The sequence below is a fragment of the Ornithodoros turicata genome, chromosome 5 (assembly GCF_037126465.1).
Source record: "Ornithodoros turicata isolate Travis chromosome 5, ASM3712646v1, whole genome shotgun sequence".
In the NCBI taxonomy this organism is placed as follows: Eukaryota; Metazoa; Arthropoda; class Arachnida; order Ixodida; family Argasidae; genus Ornithodoros; species Ornithodoros turicata.
Window position 1 is genome coordinate 35056213 of NC_088205.1, and position 24865 is coordinate 35081077.

The window sequence follows — 24865 nt, forward strand, 5'->3', positions numbered from 1 at the left end:
GCGCGTCTATTTCCGCCGCTTGCTCACGACGTCGTGTCGGGCGTCGCCAAGGGAGAGCTGACCCTTAAAACATATGAAGGACAACGACTCCATTTCGGATTAGAGAGGAGCAGCCAGTTTTATGGCGAATTCAGGAAGGGGTATATAAGTTTAATGAACCTATGAAACAGGAGGCGGCGCTCATGCAGGGAGAGGTCAGCCAGACCTATGTCGCCTTGCTACGCCCTGGTGGAGCCAAGAAAAAAAAAAGAAACGGCCGGCTTCGTCGCAGTGGAGGCGAGCGCCCAGGGCTGCGGTTCTCAGGTTACAGCGTGACCCTCAGCTGGGTGTTCTGTAGGTATTGCAGGAGAGCCCTTGTAACGGCTCCCTGCTGTTGGCGTGCGACGGGGCCGAGAAGCACGGCCAGTGAGAGCGAGCCGTGTCCCAGGCGTTGGAGGCGAGCGGCGAGGACAGCGAGGCTGCAGAGTACTCCGAGCAGGTTAGTAGGAGGTGCTCTACGTCTGCTACTACGCCACAGGTAGCGCAGCTAGCTGAGCGACGCTTCCCGACCCTGCACAAGTATTGCGGTGTTTATGCGACGTTGAGTCGGATTAACTCCCCACTCTCCAAGGTCAAAAATAAAGTTGTTGTTGTTGAGTCGGAGCCGATGGAGCAGCGCTTCTTCTGCGCGGACGAGCTGCTGGGGTGGGGTGAATTGCATTGCCGGGTCAATGGACTGGATATACGCATTGGCGCGTACAGCGTCTTCGGCAGAGTGGCGCATTTCGGAGGCACACCACTGGCGGATCTTTATAAGGCAGGCGGACGATGTGAGCGGTATACTAGCTGGGGGGCCGACGTCTTGATGGGCACGCCTCGCGGCGGCGTCTGCTCGGACGTTCCCACTGAGGCCTATGTGGCTGGGAACCCACTGTAGCCGCACGCCATGGCCAGAGGCGCAAACGGAATCGCATGCGGTGATGATAGCCGTGTGGAGGTCGGGTGAATTCGGGTTAAAAATCGTAGTTGCAGATAGCCGATGAAGCACATCACAGCCGACCGAGTGTTATCATTCGCCCTCCCGATTTGTTGAAATTGGGAGACGAAGGTGTTTTCTCTTTTTTTTTTTTTTTTCTTGTGTTAATGGACAATTAAATCTACATTCCATTCAATGAGCAACATGAAATCGATATAATTCGCTGCACTACCTCGCTCGTGATATCGTTCGCGGGGGGGGGGGGGGGGGGGTAACGTTGGGTAGACGAGCGGTCTTTCCCGCTCCTAGCTGGCGGCATGCTAGTATTTTTCTACTGTTGGTCAGACACGGGTTTTACAGTTGTCCCCTGAATCTTTTCTGTGTCGATGTTTATGGAGACAATAAAAGCTGTACACCCACTTATTCATTGTTTCATTGCCCTTACAACTCCGCTTCTGCTGAACATACGGTTCATCGTCATAGAAAGTGCAATAATATCTGTCCAACAACAGGAAAATACCATATACGATATAAGAGCACCACCCAGTGAGCATATGCGCTCTATTTCATTGGTACCAATACAGAAGGTAATGCACCCTTTTTCTCACTATTCTGCTGAACTTCCTTTGATAAAAAAAACGCGGCTACCATTTTGCCAACATATCTGCCAGGAATATGTAGAAGGTAGCAGGACCTTGGAAAATCACCCGTGATGAATCACCCCTTGTCATAGTCAAGAGTTATTTGTTGTTGGAAAATCGCTTCCTAATCTTGCCGCGTTGTCTATACTCAGCAAAATAAAATAGAGGGAACGCGCCTAGTTCTTTTCCGCCATTTCGTGTCTACGTTGTTTAGGTAAATGTATGATACCTTCCTGGCCCACATATTTTCGTCTAATTTCCTGAGACGCGCCTCGTACCTGATCTTACTTTTTGCCTTCCGGCCCTCAAAGGAGGACCATCCCATATCTCCCATGACCCCCTCGTTCTGTGTATTTCCATGTGCACCTAGTGCCCATCTCCCAACTCCCCTCTGGCGTGTTTCCATGAAGGACTGTATTCCCAGATTTGGGCAAAGCATGGATTTCCAAATGTCAACCCTGGTACCAGGCGCTTTGCAAATTTGCCCGTAGACCGGTGTTTTTAATTATTGCCGAATTTCGCTTTGCATTTTCATCCAAATGTCTTCCTGTTCTTTTAAATAGTTACTGCCCGTATTTACCCAGACTCCTAAATATTTGTACTTGGTGACATAGTGAATTGTTTTCTCCTGTGTGGTCAAAGGTCCTTCCTGGGCACCACGAAATATCATATAACCTGACTTCTCACTGCTGAAGTCCAGCTTTAGGGATTCGCCTATTGTGCCGCACATATCCAATAGCATCTGTAACTCCATCTTACTTCCCACTGTGATCACTATATCGTCCGCGTATATCAGGCCTGGAATTAGTTGCTTGTGTTCTAGCCCATCCTTCTTCACAGAGAAGTCGAAGCCCACACCCTGCCTTCTCGAGTGCTTCCTCTAGTTTCCGTATGTAGAGCATGAACAAAAAAAGGTGACAGAGCTGTAAAGTAACTAATTACGAGTAATTAAGTCACTGTAATTAATTACTTTTGGAGTAATTAACTGCTGTACCTAAGTACTTTCTAAAAAGAGTAACTGCAACTGTAACTTAATTACTTTTTGTTGTAGCTTGGATTTAAAGGAAAGTTACTTTTCAAGCCGTTTCTGACGTGGCCTTCCAGACACCCAAATTTCGTTTCGTGTCGTATATGGACCAGGGCAACATTGACACTGGAGGACCCACAGCCAAGCCGCAAAGCTGCCAGGAAGCACAAAGCAAGTTTGTTGACCGTGCCAAAGTCAGAGACAATCCGACTGTGTTGTTTATCGAGCGGTGACTACGTATGCGCAAGTTGAGAAACGCACTTGCAGGAACGTGTTTTCGAAGCTCCGGCAGGCTCCAACAGCTCCCCATAGAGTCCACAGTTTGAGATAATTCACACAACACATGGGCACACGACCAATGAGAGTGCAGCGTTGTAGAAATTATACAATGCCAGTCGGCCAATCAGGAGCCTTACCTTTGGCTGACCTTTCGACCGGTTCTGGCTACCATCGACCTCTACCGGATTTCACGCCTACCGGTCGTTACCAGGTATTCAAAATAACTGAAGCTTCTTTTGGCTAAAAGAAATATTTATTTGACACAAAGCACTGATTCAACGATCTGATACATGGGTGCACTGTGAATACAAAGTCCACTGCGTTGCTGACGCACTGTAACTAAGTTCGAACTTGAAGCGAAACGAACACAGCTCTCGAAATCCGACTGGGCCCGCGCTTGTTCTTCACTCTCCAACCGCTCCAACTCACTAAGCATTCCAGCAGTGATGGCCAGTAGTTAACTACATGTAGTTAAACTACTAGTTAAACTACCTGATTGTAGTTAAAAAGTAGTTATCAACTACTTGCAGAAATGTAGTGGCAACTACTAGTTAAACTACTATTTTAAGTAGTTAACTACAGTAGTTAGGTTACTGAAGGCGCCAACTACTTCCGATTTTGCCGCAACCTTTACGGCAATTTTGTGCGTCCGACTTTTACCTTGAGCTACTTGTTTGATGAGAACGGAGGTGCAGAGCAACTGTGTCGTCCATGTGTACTAAATCTTCACTTTTAATGCATTAAAACAGGTTGCTTTAAAACAATGTTTAAAACAGGTTGTTGAACGTACACCATAGCTGATCTGTTCTGTTTCTCACCACTGTACTACCGCACATGCTTTATCTGTTGTTTTTTTTGTAACGTCCGCAGTTTGATTCCAAAGCGTAAGGATTTGTGTAGTTTGTTGCAATCCTGTGAATGTGACCCTGTTGCACTTACTGAAACTTGGTTATCGATAGATATAAGAGACAGTGAGCTGTTACCAGAGTGTCCTGGCTTTACCTTCTATCGCTGTGATGCATTCATCCCAGAATTACACAAATCACTACATCATATATTTCACAAATTCCCAAATTCAAAGGTTATTCTTCTTGGTGATTTCAACTACCCCTCAATTAATTGGAGATCCACCTCAGCCTCTGGCAGTGAAGAACGTTCTTTCATTGATTTGTGTCATGTGTTTGACCTTCATCAGGTGGTTCATGAACCCACCCGTGTAACTCCCACCTCATCAAACATCCTAGACCTAATCCTCACTAACGACCCAGATATAGTAGGTTCTGTATTTTCTCCATGCGCCTTGAGTAACGACAAAGTACTACACTTTACAATATCTGTCCCTAGCGTGCCCCGTCGTTCCTCGTGCAAACGCATAAGATTATACGATAAGGGTAACTACGACCAAATAAATTCTGAATTATCCAATTACTTGGCTAACTTTCTCGCTAATTTTGAAGTACGAACAGTCGAGGAAAACTGGTATTTATACAAATTCAAGATTAATGCACTTATTGAAGCCTATATACCCTCCATTCTCATCAAGACACATTGTCATGCCCCATGGTACAATCATGAAATCAAACTGCTCGCCCGTAAAAAGAAACGTCTGTACAGGCTTGCTAAGCGCTCTAAGTCTGCATCATCACTGCTAAAATATCAAGAGTGCGCCCGGAAATACAAATCATCGGTGACTTCTTCGAAACGCATGTTCTATAGCGAGGGCCTCGTTAACCTCTTGAAGTACAACCCCAAAGCATTCTACAAAGTTATAAACCCAAAATCTCCATCGGTAAACATCCAACTGAAAGACCATGATGGTAATTTTCTTAGAGATAACCAATGTTCTCTTATCTTCAATAACGCATTTGCAAGCGTGTTCACCAACGAAGACACAGCTCCCCCTGCCGCGCCTCCCACATCCATCTTCAATAGCATGTCGCCGATAGCGATATCTCCTGCTGGCAGTGAAAAGATTATCTCTTCCATCAAGGTTTCCTCCTCTGCTGGTTTCGATGGAATAAACAGCAAAATTCTTAAAAACACAAAGGCTCACTCGAGCAGATTTCTTGCTGCAATATTCCAACAATCACTTAATAGTTCATAGATGGGTAGAAATCCAGCGAACCGGTAGAGATGTAGGAAGGGAGTTGCCTCAGGACAGAAGCCCCCGATATTTCGAACAGAGACTGCTCTTCTTCTGGGCACCGTCCTCATCATTGGCATGGTTTAAAGGGACAATTCGCATGAACCTTTACACACGTCACACCTAACCCTTTAAATACCATGCCAATGATGAGGACTGTGCCCAGAAAAAGAACAGTCTCTGTTCGAAATATCGGCGGCTTCTGTCATGAGGCAACTCCCTTCCTACTTAATAGTTCAGTTCTGCCAGAGGACTGGCGTCGGGGAATGATAATACCAGTGCATAAAAGTGGTGTCACTCATTCACGGTTGAACTATAGACCAATCTCCATTACCAGCGTCCCCTGCAAAATCATGGAACACATTATATATTCGCAGGTAATCAACTTCCTAGAGTGAAATGCTTACTTTTCCCCCTGCCAGCATGGCTTCCGTAAAAATTCCTCGTGTGAAACACAACTAGCTGGTTTTATCCACGACCTCCACTCAAATATGGACAGTTCTACTCAAACAGATGCCGTGTTCCTGGACTTTGCTAAAGCCTTTGATTCTGTACCGCACGCTAGATTAATGGTAAAACTCTCACAACTAGGCCTTGATGCACATGTTCTCTCCCGGATTCATATGTTCTTAACTGACCGCCTCCAGTCCACTTTCGTGAACAACCATTCCTCGTCCTTTTGTCACGTATCATCTGGTGTCCCCCAGGGTATGGCCTTTGGGGTATGTGAATAAATAAATAAATACTGCTTGTCTAGTGAAGCCTCATTTGCTGTGAAATAATTCTGCAATTTAGTTTATCGCGTAGGCACAGAAAGAATTTCGTCGCAAGCTTTGTATTTGACGATCGTAGCAATGGCTTGGTCAAAGTTTATCATTGCTTGTGATTCATATTTAGGTGTCCAAGAACAGTACAAGGGATTGGTGTTGATGGACAACGTTAAGTAGTTATAGATGTAGTTAAACTACATTGCAGTAGTTAAAGAAGTAGTTTTAACTACTCCCTTGAAATGTAGTTGAACTACTAGTTAAGCTCAATCGCAAAGTAGTTAGTAGTTATAGTTAAACTACTGTAGAAGTAGTTAGTGGCCATCACTGCATTCCAGTTCCGGAGTTGATAGACTGTTCATGGGATAATAGTCGTGTCCAGGAACAGCACAACACACGTTGAATCACATCGACGCATGAATAAACCAGTGAACACTTCTACAAACTGTTCTGCCAATTGACATCACCGAAACAAGGAACACAAGAGGACGCCTTGCCGGCCGATTTTATGATGAGCATCTTCTTTCGTTGCTTGCAGAGCGAAAAAGGCGCTTGTGTGGCACATAATCGTAATCCTGTCTTTGTTGTCAGGCCTCAAAATCCGACGGCGCCCGAACGCGTTCTTCACGCTCCAACCGCACCAGCCCACGAAGCATTCCAGTTCCGTAGCTGATAGACTGTACGTGGGATAATAGTCGTGTCCAACACGCGTAGAATCACAAACTGTTCTGCCGATTGACATCACCGAAACACGGAACACAAGAGGACGGACGCCGTGCCGACCGATGCAAGCTATTTCGAAACTATGCTGAAACTGCTGAAACGGCCGCCGGGACGCCGCACACACCTGCGCGCGTACAAAATGCGATTTCAAAACTTTGTCGACCAATCGGAGTGCGCACAGAGTCTGGGCCAATGAGCTTGCAACGTTGTAGATTGGCGCAGTGGTACATACTCTACAGCCGCATCTTCGGTTACCTGAGCAGGACTGGATCCGGTTTGTCGTCATGAATTACTCTACGTGCTGAGAAGAACCTCCTGACGCAGCTGTCGTTGCCCTGGCCCTACCACGCCCGGTTTTTTTCTTTTTTTTAATATAAGTTTTAAGATTGATGAGTAGAACATCGAGGTGAAGTGAAAGTTGTGTCTGCCAAATACGAACTCTTGAGAATGTCCACGAAAGAAGCCAAATCTGCTTCTCCATGGGATTAAGAATTTGCGAGCTATGTTTCAATGCCTACGACCTCCTGCTTCGATTACCTGAACGACTTTCCACTTGTAAAACCAGTGTTCGTAAAATACAACACGTCACTGCCCAGTAGCGCATCTGTCGAACAGTTGTTTAGCATTGGTGGCTTCATAATGAGGAAGAGGAGGGGAAGTTTGTCAGAAGACAACTTTGAAAGCGTTTTACTCTTGAGAACTAATGGGCCGTATCAGCTCGGCTGACAACTTGTGAGCGTATCATCTCTTCAGGAAAACGCTCTTGTTAGAGTCACTATTTCTCGTGATATACACATATTTAATTTGTAATAATATTTGTTCCAATAAATATTGTGTTCTTAATTGTCTGTGAGCAAAAGCTTTACGCACCGCTACTTGTAAACTTCGGTAACCTGAAGTAATAGAAGAGTAACTCAATTACATTTCATGAGTAACTGTAACTGCAACTCAGTTACAATTGCATGCTGGTAACTTTTCCTGTAACTTAATTACTTTAAAATCATGTAACTGTAACTGTAACTTAATTACATTTTGTGAGTAACTTATACAGCTCTGCAGTGGACACCCCTGACGGAGCCCCTTTTCTATCTTTATCTTTCCGGTTGTTCGCCCTTCCCATGTCACTACAACTTTATTGTCTTTATATTTGTCTTTATTTATTATATTTAATGTCTTTATATATTTGTCTTTATATATTTCGTATTTCCCTTAAAGGGACTCTGACCAGAAGTTCGACAAATCTTTCGTTTGCATCTATTACGAAGGTATAATATGCCTCCAAGCCACACGCGAAATATTTTGGCTGCGCGCGGCGGCGAAGTTTGCCAAACGGCGACCTGAAAACCGGCTTCGCTTTTCCTCCTCAACTCGCGCAATCGGGGCCGAAATCTAGCCTCTTTGTAGTGGACATCCTCCAATTTCCATGTGCGTGACGAAAGCACGAGGTCCACGTTTCATTGGGCGCCCGGACTGGAAGTTCTGTTGTTAGTGAGTTTGTGAGAGCGCCGGCATCCGTCCGGAAAGCGATCTTCAATATGGACGTCGAAGGAAGATATGCGGAGACTTCGAGCCCGGAACTTCTTTCTGACCTTTCTGCGATCGAGAAGAAAATTCTGCGTGCTGAACAGCTCGGTAGGCTTTCGAAACGTCGCCGATGCCGCGAATGCGAGACGAAGTTAGAGCTCTACGAACATCGGTCACAGATGGAGCAAGCAGCATGAGTCGCCTGTCTTCAGGTAAGCGATGAGCTTTTTAACGCACACTGTAATCGAACACGTAAACGTTCTCTGAAATTTCGTGTTCTGATATTTAATGCGCACTTGCTGTTCATGGTGCCGGTGTGGATGGTGTGTCATAATGCCGAAGGAGATCGAATGCGTGTGCTGCCAGGAGCTCGAAAACACTGCCGAATGACTGCAGTACATAGGCGCCGACTGCGGGGGGGCGCGGGGGCCCTTGCCCCCCCGGAACATGAACTAGGGGGGGGGCGCCGCCTCCCCCGGGAAGTCCCGCTCAGAGACTGACACCAACCTTTGGGGCTCGGCGCGCCCGGGTCAAAAGAGCGAAGAGACACCAACCCCAAAAATCCATCTTGCAATTTGTAAAATATGTATCCGCCCACCATACTCATTATCACAGTAGAAAGTGAGGCGAAGAAACACAGAGGATGACACAACACATAGCCTGAATTTCGCCCAAAGCAATCAGATCAATGAAACGAAGCAGTCGGAAAGGTACCAGCAGCTGCCAGTGAGGTGTAACGGTAGAATCTTCGGAACGCATATCCGTTGGGAGCGGGTTCAACTCCCGCAGCTCCATTTCATTGACCATATTCATAATATTGCGCGCATTTCGGGTCAAACACCGAGGATTCAATGCATTTTGTTCCTTTTGTTGGGGTAGGGTCCTGCACTCAACGCAGGGAAACATCCCACATCATCATCATCCATTCATCTATGTTGTTGTTGTTGCAGTCAGTTTTCAAAGGCGTAATATGCCTTCAGTTGTGCACATGTTCACTGTTTACGTTCTCTCTGTTTTTTCTTTTTTCTATTCTTCATTCCTCTTATTTTTATACCAGTTCTGCATACATCATAAGATCCCGCCAGGGTGTGTGATTCTTCAGCTTTAGTTTTGTGTTCTTCTTTTATTTTCCTTTTCTTTCCTTCTTTTTGTTTTCTTTTGCTTTCTTTTTTCTTTGCTTTTTTTGTCTTCCCCATTTCACTCTTTGTTTGGAATAACACACCGACATCCATCTGGCTTACCTTTCTTTTTTTCTTAGTAAACATATCCCCCCCCCCCCCGCCAGGGTACTTATTTCGCGGTGCGCCCTTGCCCCCCCCCCCCCTGGGAAAATGACAACTCTCCGCCTCTGCTGCAGTATGAGTGCATTACAACCCACGAAGGTTTCCAACTTCTATGCTTCAATATGACTGTTCTGAAGGTCGCATATTGAACTCCGTGGGCAGCGCGGACCTGTGAGCGACTATATTCACAAGTAAGTCACATGTGTCCTTCTCGAACGATGTTAAAATTTGGGTGCCCAAAACTGGTTTGGTCCTGCATTAAATTCGTTAAAAACTCCAGAAACAGGGCGCAGCACGTAAAAAGACTGTACAGTACACAACTCTGAACTGGAGAAAACCAATAGAGGCAAATTTGTAATTGTCAGTGTGCTGTGTCCTGAGTCACGTTTTTATGTATTGCCCTGTGCATAAGGTTTTAGCGTAGGTTTTTAGCGATAATGAGTGTTCTTGATTGTCGATTCAGTGAAAAGTAAAACAATGTTGGTTTCTAAAAGAACACAGCATGTGTAGTAATGTACAGGGTGTGGGCAGGTAAACTGCAGTTGCTCTCAGGTACATGTAGAAATGACACTGCACACACACTGTACTGTAACCGGTTACCTATTTGTTTAAACTATATTTTATGTACATCTGTGTAGACGATGCAGATACATTGCGTATCGCCAGTTTGCAAGGTGAGTATGGCACAAGCTTGGGAAAAACAAGAGCATGGTCATCCCAGCCTGTGCAGTGAAGAGGGTCTGGCAAGCCTTTCCCACAGAAAATGCCACAGGCTTCAAGTACCCAAGATCCTAACTGGAGGTACCTCTTCGCACAGCTCGTCTATCGCATTTAAAATAATTCAGCATCTGTATTTGGGATGATTTATAGCTCTCAGGATGATGCATGGTTCATGAGTTCAATATGTTGTGTTGAAATACAACACTGGTCCTTTTTAATGAGTCTTGCAGAACGATAGATGAGCACTCCTTTCGTGACATTGTGTACCATTGCTACAGTGAACAATTTCTTGAGCAAGACTGATGAACGAACGAAAAACAGAGTCTGTTTTCGAAATATGTATGTTCCTTGTAACTTCCGTATTTGTTAAGTGACTCATGTTGATGTCCCCCCTCATGTAATGCCTGTGAGGGCCTTTGAGATATATTCATCAATAAATAAATATCAAAACCGGAAAAAGATGTAACACCTATCCTCTCTTTGTGTGATTGATACCTAAACATTCTCAGAAGATCCATGACTTGAAAACCCGAGGCGAGGTAGGGACGATAACAGACAAACACAAACGTTTGTGTTTGTCTGTTATCGTCGCTACCTCGTCTCGGGTTTTCAAGTCATGGATCGTTACCACCAGCTCACTTGCTACCTAAGTTTCCTTTCGTTATCATTCTCAGAAGATTTGTACATAGTCACACTTTGCCTCATTTTGCCTAAAGCCTAGTTCCACCTCTTACATCATCTCCACATCTTCAATCCCCAAAGCAGTACAAGGCTAAAGTAATCAGCTACTACATAAAAAGGAGGGGGAGGAAAACAAAAGCTGGCACATCTAAAATTCGAAGAAACCCTGGTGCTTTCACGGGGCTACTCACGGCTCAGTCCTGGATCAGATCCCGATGTAAAACAGCTTTTCTGAGCCTCAGTGATAGATTCGCTTGATTGCACTGACTGTGAGGCACAACTCATTGGCTCGGTGGCAAGTGGGCTTGCATCTGATAGTACAATTTGGAATAAAGGGAGCAAGGAACATCTCTCTACGGTCTTAAGAAGGATATCAACATTACCTGTCAAGGTGCAGCATTTCATGTTGCTTTCAGTAAGTACAACACTCCTCATAGCAGTTACCATTCGTGTTAGGAAAGCATGCTGAAGTTAGCTCAGGCAGTGCATCCAGAACTGTGAATCAGGTTCATAGAGAGCACCTGGTGAGAGGGACAGCAACAGTGTCCAGTAAAGGCTCTCCAGGAATTTTGTGCAGGTTTGGGGGTCACACCTTTTAATAGTGTTGATGGAAAGCAGGGTGTGTGAAACACTGACCTCTGGTAGATGAATTCTTGTTATTTATAACCAGGTACCCATGTTCTAGTAATCTAGAAAAAGCCTTGGCTCTCTTGGAGGAAATTGCTAATGAATCTTGAGTGTCTTTTGTGGAAACAGGTTGTAACCGCCTTTCTATCCACCCTTCTTAGTTGCCCTAGCAAAAGCAAATATGTAATGCTGTGCACCATATCTGATGCTAGCACACTAATTATGTTGAGTGTTCTCAGGCTTCTGAAATGGAGCTACCTCGTACATACGCTGTGCGATGTCGGCAAGAACATAAATCAGACTGCCTTTACTTTTTAAATTGGCCCTTCAGTGCTTCATGTGACTGCAAGAATGGCACCCCCAAAATGATAGGCAATGAGAATGATTTCTGCAATGTATTGAGCTTTGTAAAAGAACAACTTTATTTGAAAATATATTCCAAAGGCCGGGTGACGACCTCATAATGTAGCGTCCTTTACTGCAAACACCGCTCAACACAACGATTAAAAACAGAGCGTAAACGTCTTGTCGCCTATCCGGGTGGCATCATCTGTACAACAAAGGCCAAAGACGAGCACATCATGCTATCTAAGAGGGCATCATACACATCCGATAGGGGGCCACGGTTTGTATTACAGGCTGAAGCATCACGCCTGATAAAGCAGGATTCTAAGAACTTTCTAGGGCCCCATCGCTAGTCATGTGCAAAGGTTACTGCACCATCAAAATATATGTCCCTTAGAACAGCAACGCTAGATTAATTCGGTCTTGGTTAGTTAAGCTAAGCACTAGTAGCCCTGGCAACGTCCCTTGTGTGCTCGTTTAGTCTTGTCCCACGTTTTTTTGTCTATCTCGCCAATGTAGGTTGCACCACATTCTATGCACTCAACTTGATATGCACAGTCAAAATGCCTGATGGGCACAGTGCCCTCCAAATAGCGCATGAAATACGTTGGATGAAAGGAATGCGTTAGTTTTGCCTCAATACCTTTTCTAAAGCCATGCTGGAATTTAAAAAAAGAAATCGACAGACTCAACTTGGTTGACAACGTGGTGGTACATGATGTGCTCCATTAGTTTACAGGGAACCCTAAAAAGTGGAGCTGGTTAATAGATAGAAGGAGCATAGTTGTCACCTCTTCTGAAGACAGGAATCAGCTTGAGACCTATGTCCTCGACTCACACAAATACTAAGCACCTTTCACACAGATTAACGTATCTTCGTTCCAGCTCTTTCACTTTCAGATGTTCATCTCTGTTGAGTGGTCTGTCATTCTTGTAATACAGATTGGAATTGAAATGCAGGTGCATAAGGGATGCTCTGAAAGAAAAGTGTTTGGTTTTAGTCCTCTTAATGTTTCCGAAAACGAAAACAAACTTCACGGTGACTATTCTTCTGAAATGAGCAATTCCAGGATGACAGCAAAAAATATATCTCGCCATATCATTATATTCACCTGGCACTTCAATTGAATAATGGCAGTTGAAGATGATGATGATTCAATTTAATGGCGCATAAGCAACTCGGGCTATAGTGTGCCAAAACCATGGTAAAACTGTGACTTGTTAAATGTCAGACGATTATACTAAAATAATATACTTTGTTGGTTGGTAAATTGAGATATAGACAAAAACATATGATAAAAATAAGCAATTGAAGAAAAGGCAATTGTTGGCTTTGTGTGACTGATGTCGAGTTTGCCACACTACGTGTTGAATAATAATGTACGCTGATATGCTGTAGCATATAAAGTACAATCATACACACGCTCAATATGTGGTGGATATGTGAAACCAATATACACATACTTACATTTCAAACTTTCTTGCAAAAGGCAGTCCAAATCTGTCGGATTTGCCAGACTCTATACAAAGCCAGTAAGCACAACATGGAAAGACTGTTTCATCTTTCGAAAGCTGAGGTGCAGCTACCAGGACGCTTCCACATCTCAATGCTTCGGAGCGGCATAGCCTAGTAAGAAGCCATCAGAAGGATCTCATAAAGATAACTTGGTTGAAAAAGTGGAGGGTTCTGTGGGATACGTAAGAAAGCATACGCGTTAGACAACAGCTACGAGAATGATCGACTGCACTTGCATGGTTTTCAGTACGTAGACTTGGAACTGAAAAATAAATCTGCTAACCTTGTTGAAACTACTTTTCCGTCAGGACTACACGAGAGCACACTTGGTTTCTTTAGTTGAAGGTATCATCAGGTCCCCATGCTCCTTTGAGATGTAGCAGACAGAATTTCGCTGAGGCGAGTGACTGCCGTTGCGGTTCGTCGCTTCGCAGCAGATCAAGAACAGTACACCGCAACGATAGGTGAAACGTTCAGAATATAACGACCAACTCCAACACCAACCCAATGACCCGAACAAAGAGGATGAACCGGGAGTCACACAAGTTCGCAGTTCCCAAGCTCGGCATCACGGCATCCATTACAGCTGACCGGATACGGAAGCATATATGGAACGCGTGTACAGATTGAAAAGAAAATCGTAGAAACTGTTGCAGGTGATAAATGCAGGGTATATTTTTCTTTTTGAGGCTCTGTAATAAAAACATATTAACATAGAAATGCCATTTCATGAAAGAAATTGACAGGTATTGTGTGACCACGTGACGCGTTTGAGCCAATTGTGGGTGTTGCGAGTGGCCCCCGTGTTGACGTCATCTTGATGGTGGGCCGGGGTGGATATTCTATATAAACGTATGTTTTCTCGGTTTGACGCTAGGCGTGCTGCACTCGGATGAAGTCGAATGTTTAAAATTCGAGTTTGGAGAAACCGCGGGGTTTTAATGCATGAATTTTCGCATGGAGAGTCCTTGTTGGGTGCTTTATCGACTGCAAGTACGAAACAGCTCCCACAGTTTCTGGTCAGAGTCCCTTTAATATGCCGTTCATTGCCCTGTCCATACCTGCGTTGCCTAACTCCTTCCATAATACGGTATGTTGTGGTCCACCGAATCATACGCACCCATAATATCCAAAAAACCCAACCACAGGGGGCGTTTTTCCTCTCTGCTATTTCTATAATCTGCGTCAGTACAAAGACGTTGTCATCCAGCCGCCTCGCTTTTCGAAAACCATTCTGTAGTTCGCCCAGGGTACCCTTAATCTAGTTTTGTATTCTTCCTTTTAGCACCTGCATTGCCATTCTATATATTACCGGTGTGACACTATTTGGTCGATATGCCCCAACAGAGCTTTTATCCCCCTTGTATATCATGCTGACTCTACTTTTTGTCCATTGTGTTAGAATGTCACCTGTGATGAGCACTCTACTAACTGTTGTCTGCAAGAGACGCATACTTCGTGGTCCCGGTGCCCGTATTAGCGATGTTGGTACCCCATCAAATCCCGTAGCCGTGTCCGTGGGTATATTTTTCACCGCCCTGTCCCATTCCCCCTCGGATACGACGTATTCCCCTGGCCCCACGGGATACCCTATGTCTGGCATGCTTCCCTGTCGTTGAAATCCCTTTTCCATTCTGTCCGGGAGGTAACCTACCGCCTGCTCCTCACTAAGTTTGGTTCCTTCGTCCGTAACCAAGTATAGTTGCGTCCTTTCTGTCTGCTTTCCCAGCTGTTGTACATGAGCCCAAAACTTCCGCGGGCCCGAACTATACTTCCTATTTATTTATTTCAGCCAATCGCATCCCTCCTTTTGGATTTTGTCTTGTACTAGCTTGGCTGTTCGCCTTTTGAGTTCTAGGTATTCGCGATTCTAGCGAAGCCGTGGCCACCTGGCGGCGATTGCGAAAAGCTGCGAGTGGAGGTCTGAGCGCGCGTCCGGACAGGGAAGCGATACGGCAGTATACGTTTCTCTTATGGCGAATTCGAGTGGTCATTTCGGAGCAACTTTTTTTGCCAGATCTCGAGCAGTCATGTTCGCTTGGTCAAAATGAAGCAAATCTCGCATGTTCGCGTGGCGCTTTCCGAGCGCTCGGAATTTGCTAGCTAGCACTTTTTTTGCACGGTCTCAAAACGATCGAGCAGCAGATTGCTCAACTGTATCCGGTGTCGTCACATCCGCACTGCAACGGTGGTGAGTGCCCTCATTGGCCCGCATGTTGAAATCACGTGGTTTAGCAGACGACAGAACGCGAAGACTTGCGACCGCGACGCCCCTAGCGTGATCCAAGTACCTAAAACCGCTAGATTCCTAGCAATCATGTTCGGGTGGCAACGGTCACGTGATCCAGCTCGGTCGCCGACCTAGCAATTTCCGAGCGCTCGGCCGTTTTGCTACGAAATGACCACCCGAATTCGCTATTAGGAGTGTGCGCCGTGGGCATTTTTTTTTCGGCGGCGGCGTAGAGCAGGTTGAAGGCACGGCGGCGGCGGCGTCAGCGGCGTCACGCTGATGCTGTCATCTCGGTGTGCGCCCCGTGGGCTGTCAATATGTTCTCTTCTCCAACGGGGACGCACGAACACCTCAGAGCGGGGGTATTTTCTCCATCACAGACACCGCGACTGTGGCAGTATTTACTGTACCTTGCACCAAACAAGTGCGTCAGCACGGGATAGTATTATGAAAGAAAACCGAACACACATAGGAACATTAGGAGAAGTAAAGCACTTCAAGAAGGTCGTCGCCCAAGAACTTCGACTGGGCGCGTTAAGTGGGCGTTAAGCGCTGGAGAAAACATTATAGCTAGATAATCAGAACGACGAGCCATCCCTTTAATGGCAACTACACGTAACAGTTATAGCGAGTGCTGAACGTTCACAGGACGGCGACGCGTGAAAGCTCTGCCTACTGATCCAGTGGCTCTTTTTGGGAAACCATATAAATATGCGAACGTTAGCAAACGATATGACATAAGGCGCACCCACCGCGTCATTGAACAGTATTTTTGCAGAGGCTGTAGTTATCATGAATAAATACCGTAAAATCAGTTCATTTCGCAGCCTTAAATTTTCGCGAATCGAGTAGGGATCTATTCGCAACAACTAAATTTCGCGCGCTCCTGGAGTTCCTCGAATTTTCTCGATTCGCAAAATTAAAGGGTTTTACAGTATAAACTTGTCCAGAACGAGTGGGTTGAGTCTGCCATGCTTCGCCCCGCATTATAAGCCCCGCAATCCCACGATTGAAAACACCCTCAATGACTGGGTGCTTTTCGCCGGCACACACAAAATCCACTATTTGCTACGCACGTTTCGAGCGCAGGAAGAGCGACGGGCAATCCATGTGAGAGGACCAAGTGCTTTGGAGCGATCGAGCTATTGTTGTAGGCGCTAATCTGTGGGCCAGATAGATCGCTTTCCAACCCAGATAAGGCGAAGCTCGCGTCATTTCTGCGCTCCGAAATCGCGTACTTCTTGTTTCGGCTCATTTGCATAGCGACATTCAGCGTTGGATATTTCAACACACGTGCGCGTTTAAGGATTTCTTAAACATGGAATGGCTTTCAACGATGAATATCTTCCGTTCTGCTATCCCGTTTTTACGCGAAATCACTTAATTAAAGAATTAATGAATTTGAGGTAATTAATGATCTTATAGTTACATACTTTCTTCGAGATAATATTCGCCTGACCAACTCAAAAGCGGCATCTATTTCGTTCCGCTATTTTTTAAACAAAAATTCTGTGACGAATAAAAAACAAAACACTCTGTATATGGATAATGACCAGTGCTATAGTGTTGGTGGATGACCGGCAAACAACCTGCAAGAATTGAATGACAAGTTTTCCTGGAGTTGTGCCTCCAGGGTCCACTATGAAACGAAACACTAAAGCATAAACAGCATATCAGGAGATGAAATTGTTACTGCTAAAAACACCACAAATGAAGCTGGAACCTAAGATAAAAGAAAAACAAACAAAATATTAGGTATGGGAGATATTCGTTTATAGAAAGTGGATCAAAATGGGCACATTACGCAGCTGCGCCGATTTTTCAGTTTTTCGCGCGCCGACAGTTTTGGTACGGCGGCGACGGCGAGGCCCCAACCTCCAGCGGCGGCGCACACCTCTAGTTTCTCTTGCTTATGGACAGAATGCCGGAGAGAATGTATCGAAATCGAAAAGAGAAATGTTACACTACTAATTTCGTCTCAGCCTTCTTCCCCGGAAAAAATGTCCCCAGGAAGAATCGTCCCCGCAAGAAGAGTATCACTCCGGGGACTATTTCCTTATCCCGAAAATTACAGGAGCGCCGTTGTGAACAGCTGAGGAAACGGATCAAGTGCTATCATTCGCCCACATTATTTGTTTAAATTGGGAGACGGGATTCTTTAAATCAACATTCGTGTTAATAAATAGTAAAACCATTGAACGAGGAACATAAATGCTGTTACACCCGCTGCACCGCTTGCATTGTGCGGATTACATCTGTTATTTCTGTTCCTTTCTATTTTAGTTTGCTGAGTACAGAGAACGCGGCAAGATTAGGAAGCGATTCTCCAACAACAGATAAATCTTGACTATGACACGAGGTAATTCATCACTGGTGACTTTCCAAGGTCCTGCTACCTTCTACGTATTTCTGGCAGATATGTTGGAAAAATGGTAGGCGCGTTCTTTTATAAAGCGAAGTACTACAGAATACTGAGCACAATGACACATTACCTTCTGTATTCATACCAATGAAATTAAAGGAAATGAAAGGGGCATGCCCAAGATTCGCAGACAAAAACTTAAAGCGGGCTTCGCCTGCATTACAGCCATAGACGCAATGCATAAGAAACGTATAATTTTGACGGAGAACGCCGACACTTTTCACTGGTTCGCAACTGGATCCTGTGAGATCTATATACAAGGAATTATGCCGAAAAGAAATTATCCGTATATCTATAAAGGCTTTTGTTCCCCCGGCGTTTGAAACCTTACACATTGTACTCAATGGGACAAAAGCAGAATTCGCGCTCCAACTTGATTTCGCAGTCCTATAGATCAAAATATATCCGCTTTAGGTAAATTTCCACTGCAGTGTCACAATTAAGAGGACCATGTTTGGAACCTAAACTGAATGTCTTGGTTTTGTAGCGAGCCAGTTTTGTTCCCAAGGGCATCCAAGTGCGACTAAAATGTGAGACATCACACTTAAAGTGGGCTTAGCCCATCGACACTTCCGTATGTAGGCAAGCCGACGGTACATTTGAGCACGTGTAAATGGGAGGGGCACAGCGCGCATTCTCCTCTGATAACCAGTACCGCAAGACGGGTTTGATAAATCATCTACAAAATTGTGGACTTCTAGTGAACATGTGGATAGTGGACTAATGAACAGGGAATAGCGAGCTTGAGAGTAGAGGACCTGGGAAGTAGTTTTGGGGGGTGGGGTGGGGTGATAATTTTTGTTAGGAGTAGCAGAACAAGTCGGGAGACGAGTTCAATTTCTCCTTTTTTTTCTTACAAACAAACAAACAATCTACAAAATAAAGGTGTGCTTTCATGGCCAAAGAGGCTGAAGAACATTTTTGGTGATTTCTGCTTTAACAGAAAAGACAAGGCTGCAGATACTGCGTTCCCCTGAGGTTCGCGTTTTGGGAAATCGAACGCTCTCTTCTTCTTAGTATCAGTTTCTTAAACTCTTTCTGACATTGTACTTATGGCGTTAAAAAGATGTACAAACATTCTTATGAGTAGTAATAGGTCTGGTCCTATAAGCATGGGGTCCAGTTAGCAACCTGGATCCCTGGGCCCTGCCCTGAGCCCTTCGCGTATTTTTCCCCGCGCGGCGTGTGTGCGGAGGGTTGTCCGCGTGCTTATCGGCGGGGGGAGGGTTGCGTGCGCGCTTACCCTCTCACATTTTTCAGCCTGGGCCGACTTCTTTCGACATTTTTTAGCCTTGGCCGACTTGGTTCGCGTATTTTTTTCCCGAACCCGGGCGGGCGGCGCTCGGGTGGAGGCGCTTACCGGTGGGTGGCGCGTGGCTGGAGGGTTGCGTGCGCTTTCCCACTTGGGCCGACTTCCCTCAGAATTTTTTCCAGCTACAACAGGTGTGCAGTAGGCTGTTTACATGCAAAGGATAGCCATACACAAAAGTGCAAGTCAAAATATATTTATTAAAGTCATTAGTGTCAGAAATTATGTTATGACTCTGTGTGAAGGAGAAAAACCCAGCCAAAAAACTTGAAGCAGAAGAAACACAATACAATACACGTAACAAAGAATATACTTATTACAGGCATGATGCAATAGCATTGAATATGTATCACAGATCAAATGCAATATTTTTTATTAACTGTAATCATACACACAAGTTTTCAATGAATCAGAATTAAAATGTAGTAGCACATTTAATCAAAGAAGATATTCTTAATCAATACGATTACAATCAAAATTACAAGTTTTATTATAAAAAGTCTGAGATGTGAGAACGTGATAGATATAAGTAATTTTGAGCACAATATGGAATATTTCAATATGACACAAATTTAATTAATCATTTTCTATTGAAGTGAATAACGCAGACATAAGGAAATAATTCGAATCAACACGATCAACACATAGCATTAATATAGAACCAATCCTCCAACATGTAGGGAAATAATAGCTACACAATGCCATATCAAAACGAGAAACGGTCACCACATTTAATCAAAGAATAAGATATTCTTAATCAATATGAATACAAACAAAATTACAAGTTCTATTATAAAAAGTATAATATTCCTATACGTGAGAACCATCAGTTCAATAGAGGGAAGTTCCGATAGTTCTATGTAATTAACTGTGAACAGCAGAGACCCTGGAAGACCATGTGACACGAACGCATCGAACACAAGAGGAAATAAAATCTATACCACTACAAAGAAGTTATTCTTAATCAAAACAACAGAGGAGAATAATCTATCACTTTAACTATCATAAAATCATCATCGTGACATAATCTAATCGAACACTATACAATTTTCATTCTAAGAGACACTAGAAACATTTTCAATAGAGGGAAGTTCCGATAGTTGTATGTAATTAACTGTGAACAGCAGAGACCCTGGAAGACCATGGGACACGAACACAAGACAAAATAAAATATATACCACTACAAAGAAGTTATTCTTAATCAAAACAACAGAGGATAACAATCTGTCATTTTAACTATCATAAAATCATCCTCGTGACATAATCTAATCGAACACTATACAATTTTCATTCTATGAGACGCTACAAACATTACTTTGTTTTATGAATCCAACATAGAAAATAGATATGTTAAGATGAACTTCACCACATAGCACGCTCCTAGCCAACAACCAGCTCTGATGATATCTGCTATGATTTGTTGAAGACTGGTACCGATAGATGTATGGAAGACCACGGAACATGGACGACACGAACACAAAAGGAAATCAAATCTATACCACTCCAAAGAAGATATTCCTAATCAATATGATCACAATCAAATTACAAGTTGTATTATAAAAAGTCTAATATTCCTATACCTGAGAACCATCATTGCAATAGTGTGAATATCTGTCATAACATTTCGAGCGCAATAGGGAATCTAAGTTTCATACTCCAACATTACACAACTTTTAATTAATCATTAATTGAACAGCATAGAGGTAAGGAAATAACGAGAAACAACACAATCAACAGCTACAATTAATATCTTGCAACAGAAAGTTCTAATGAATCACACAGAAATATCAAATGTGAAATGCAACTCAGAGGTATGAGGCATTCCTATCTTAGAGATTATTTTTACTTATATCAATCGAGTGAACAATTGAAACAAATGCAAGACAATAATTATTTAAGGTAGTAACTTCACAACTCATAGAATATCAGTCGAGTGAATACTTATCATATTTCATGAATTAAATTCCACAGTGCATGTATAGAAAAGGCGTCTTTGACAAGCATCCCGATTGGAGTGCGGAATAAAGATTTTCGTCATCACAGTTGTCCATTTGTGTGTCTGGATAGGAAAAAAGAGCTGTCTAAGATAGGGCAAAACGGGAAATAAGGCAAGATAACTGATCGCGGCGGGATAAGTCAAAGCGTTCGCGACACAGTGTCATCAACTTTTACAACTGCATTCGGATTCAGTGCCTGCGAGATAATACGAAGTCTTCGCGAAAAGCGAATCTATTATCAGATGCCACAATGCAAACGAAGGATTTTACAATCATGATCTGCAGGCGAAGTCTACATTTCTAATCACGTAATCTTCGTAACACATGGCACACAAACGTATATGAAATAATTTCCATGTGGCAATCAGATTTTGGGAGAAGCTGGTCACACACAACCGCCATCAGAAATGCTTAACCAATATACAATGGAGATGAGCGTTATGCATAAACACAATGGAAGATATGTTATATTCATTATAATAAGCAGATCAGCGCAGGTCACACATAAACGTAGATACAATTCACAAAATATACTCGAAATTTCCCGTAGCCATACAGAAAAACTATCACATTATTTTAGTGTCACAGCATCCGGGCACTACAAATGGAAAGGCCATACTTTAATTTTATAAGTTTTTAGCTCATAACGTTGTAAAACGCAAACTCCACACTAAAAAGAATTTTCTTGTTTAAATTTTCAAAGTCAAAACTGCACGCTATTTCTTGCATTTTTTTATGATATAGATTACAAAGTAGTGCATATAGTCACATACTATACAAGATATTTGATTGTAGCTTAAATGCTAAAATTTATCGATTCACATTCAGGAGAAGTGGTGACTACCACACATCAGTAAAAGTTTAATTAAAATTTGAAGAGGTATTGCGATTTACGATCAGTGTTCTAGAATGTGTAATTTCACAATACGCAAGCTTTAGCTCGCTCACTTTGACGAACACTCTTTCATGATGACAGAGAATTTAATCGAATGGATTGATATTTTCTATATACACTATAACGTAATGGGAATTCTCTATGTCGTGGATATTAAAAGTTACGAATATTTTCCGAACGAAATTTACTTAAAACTCGAAGAAAGGGTCACCCACATCCTCGAAGGCGTTTCGGCAACACGCCGGGCAGCCTTTCCCCAATCCCGTACCCGAAACCGAACGCGATTCTGCGCCCGACGCGTTAACGCGGTAGCGCACGCGAGCGTGTTGCTTTTTCCGGAAACGGGTTCGTCGATATCTATGCTCATTTTATTGATTAAAATTTTATTATCTGGTTTAGAATGCTATAATATCCACCTGTCGTGAGAATTATTGTTTTCACTTTGTTTCAAGTATTCACTCGACTGATATTCTATGAGTTGTGAAGTTACTACCTGAAATAATTATTGTCTTGCATTTGTTTCAATTGTTCACTCGATTGATATAAGTAAAAATAATCTCTAAGATAGGAATGCCTCATACCTCTGAGTTGCATTTCACATTTGATATTTCTGTGTGATTCATTAGAACTTTCTGTTGCAAGATATTACAAAGATTGATGTAATTAAATTTGTTTCTCGTTTTTGATTGAGTATTGTTGGTACCATTTAATAATTTGGACTTTCTCTACATGTTCAATAAGAATATCGCATCTGTACAAACTTAGTCGACTTGTTAACCACTTTGACGAAAGATTTCGGTTTCAAGGAAAGGATGTGAAAAGATAGCGATCCCAACGAGTAATATCGGCATCTATTTGCACTGTACAATAAAATATATCGCCTTTGAACTATCTTATCTGACCTCTAGAGCGTTCTGTTTGCTGGACGAAGGAATATAGCCCCCAACCCTTTGAGTGATAAAGCATAGGATAAAGCATACAGTCTCCAGGCTGCGAGGAAAAGAGTGAAAATCGAGATGAAAACAGTGCTTATTTTCTATGTCTTGGATACCTCCATCAAGGTTCATAGTGTTTGTTGGAATGAAAATTGTATGTTGGTCGATTTTATGATGGTTCAATGATAGAGTATTTTCCTCTGTTGTTGTTTAGATGTTGCCGCTTAGAGTGTTCCCCAGTTCTTCAGCGTTAAGTCTGTGCTATATTGTAATATTTCTTCTTTTGATATATTGATTAGCTATTATTTCTCTATGTGTTGGATGGTGCGCAGGTTTGGCTATCTATTAATTGTAGCTGTTGATTGTGTTGTTTCTCGTTATTTCCTTACCTCTATGCTGTTCAATTAATAAGAAATTGATTAATTAAAAGTTGTGTAATGTTGGAATATGAAACTTAGATTCCCTATTGCGCTCGAAATGTTACGACAGATATTCACACTATTGCAATGATGGTTCTCAGGTATAGGAATATTAGACTTTTATAATACAACTTGTAATTTGATTGTGATCATATTGATTAGGAATATCTTCTTTGTAGTGGTATAGATTTTATTTCCTCTTGTGCTCGTGTCCCATGGTCTTCCAGGGTCTCTGCTGTTCACAGTTAATTACATACAACTATCGGAGCTTCCCTCTATTGAACTGATGCTTCTCACGTATAGGAATATTAGACTTTTTATAATAGAGCTTGTAATTTTGTTTGTATTCATATTGATTAAGAGTATCTTATTCTTTGATTAAATGTGGTGACCGTTTCTCGTTTTGATATGGCATTGTGTAGCTATTATTTCCCTACATGTTGGGGGATTGGTTCTATATTAATGCTATGTGTTGATCGTGTTGATTTGAATTATTTCCTTATGTCTGCATTGTTCACTTCAATAGAAATTGATTAATTAAATCTGTGTCATATTGAAATATTAAACTTAGCTTCCATATTGTGCTCGAAATTACTTACATCTATCAGGTTCTCACATCTCAGACTTTTTATAATAATATAATAGTTAATAATAATATAATAAGTTTATAATAAAACTTGTAATTTTGATTGTAATCGTATTGATTAAGAATATCTTCTTTGATTAAATGTGCTACTACATTTTAATTCTGATTCATTGAAAACTTGTGTGTATGATTACAGTTAATAAAAAATATTGTGTTTGATCTGTGATACCTATTCAATGCTATTGCATCATGCCTGTAATAAGTATATTCTTTGTTACATGTATTGTATTGTGTTTCTTCTGCTGCAGGTTTTTTGGCTGGGATTTTCTCCTTCACACAGAGTCATAACATAATTTTTGACACTAATGACTTTAATAAATATATTTTCACGTGCACTTTTGTGTATGGCTATCCTTTGCATGTAAACAGCTTACTGCACACCTGTTGTAGCTGGAAAAAAATTATGATTGAAGTCGGCAGAGATTGAAAAATGACGAAAGAAGTCGGCCCAGGCTGAAAAATGTGAAAGGGTAAGCGCGCGGACAACCCTCCGCACACGCGCCGCGCGGAGAAAAATACGCGCAGGGCTCAGGGCAGGGCCCAGGGGTCCAGGTTGCTTACTGGACCCCATGCTTATAGGACCAGACCTATTACTACTCTTATGGCTGTAGTGTACGGTTATTGCGTTGTGATCTGCCCGCCGATGATTTCCTTTTCATCTTTACCTTATCTGTGACCGTCATTTTTTTGTATGTATACAATGTATATTCAATTTTATGTTTCACACTTTTTCTTAATTTTTCCTCGCAGCACCACGGGGAAACTTGGTTGCCACCAGTAT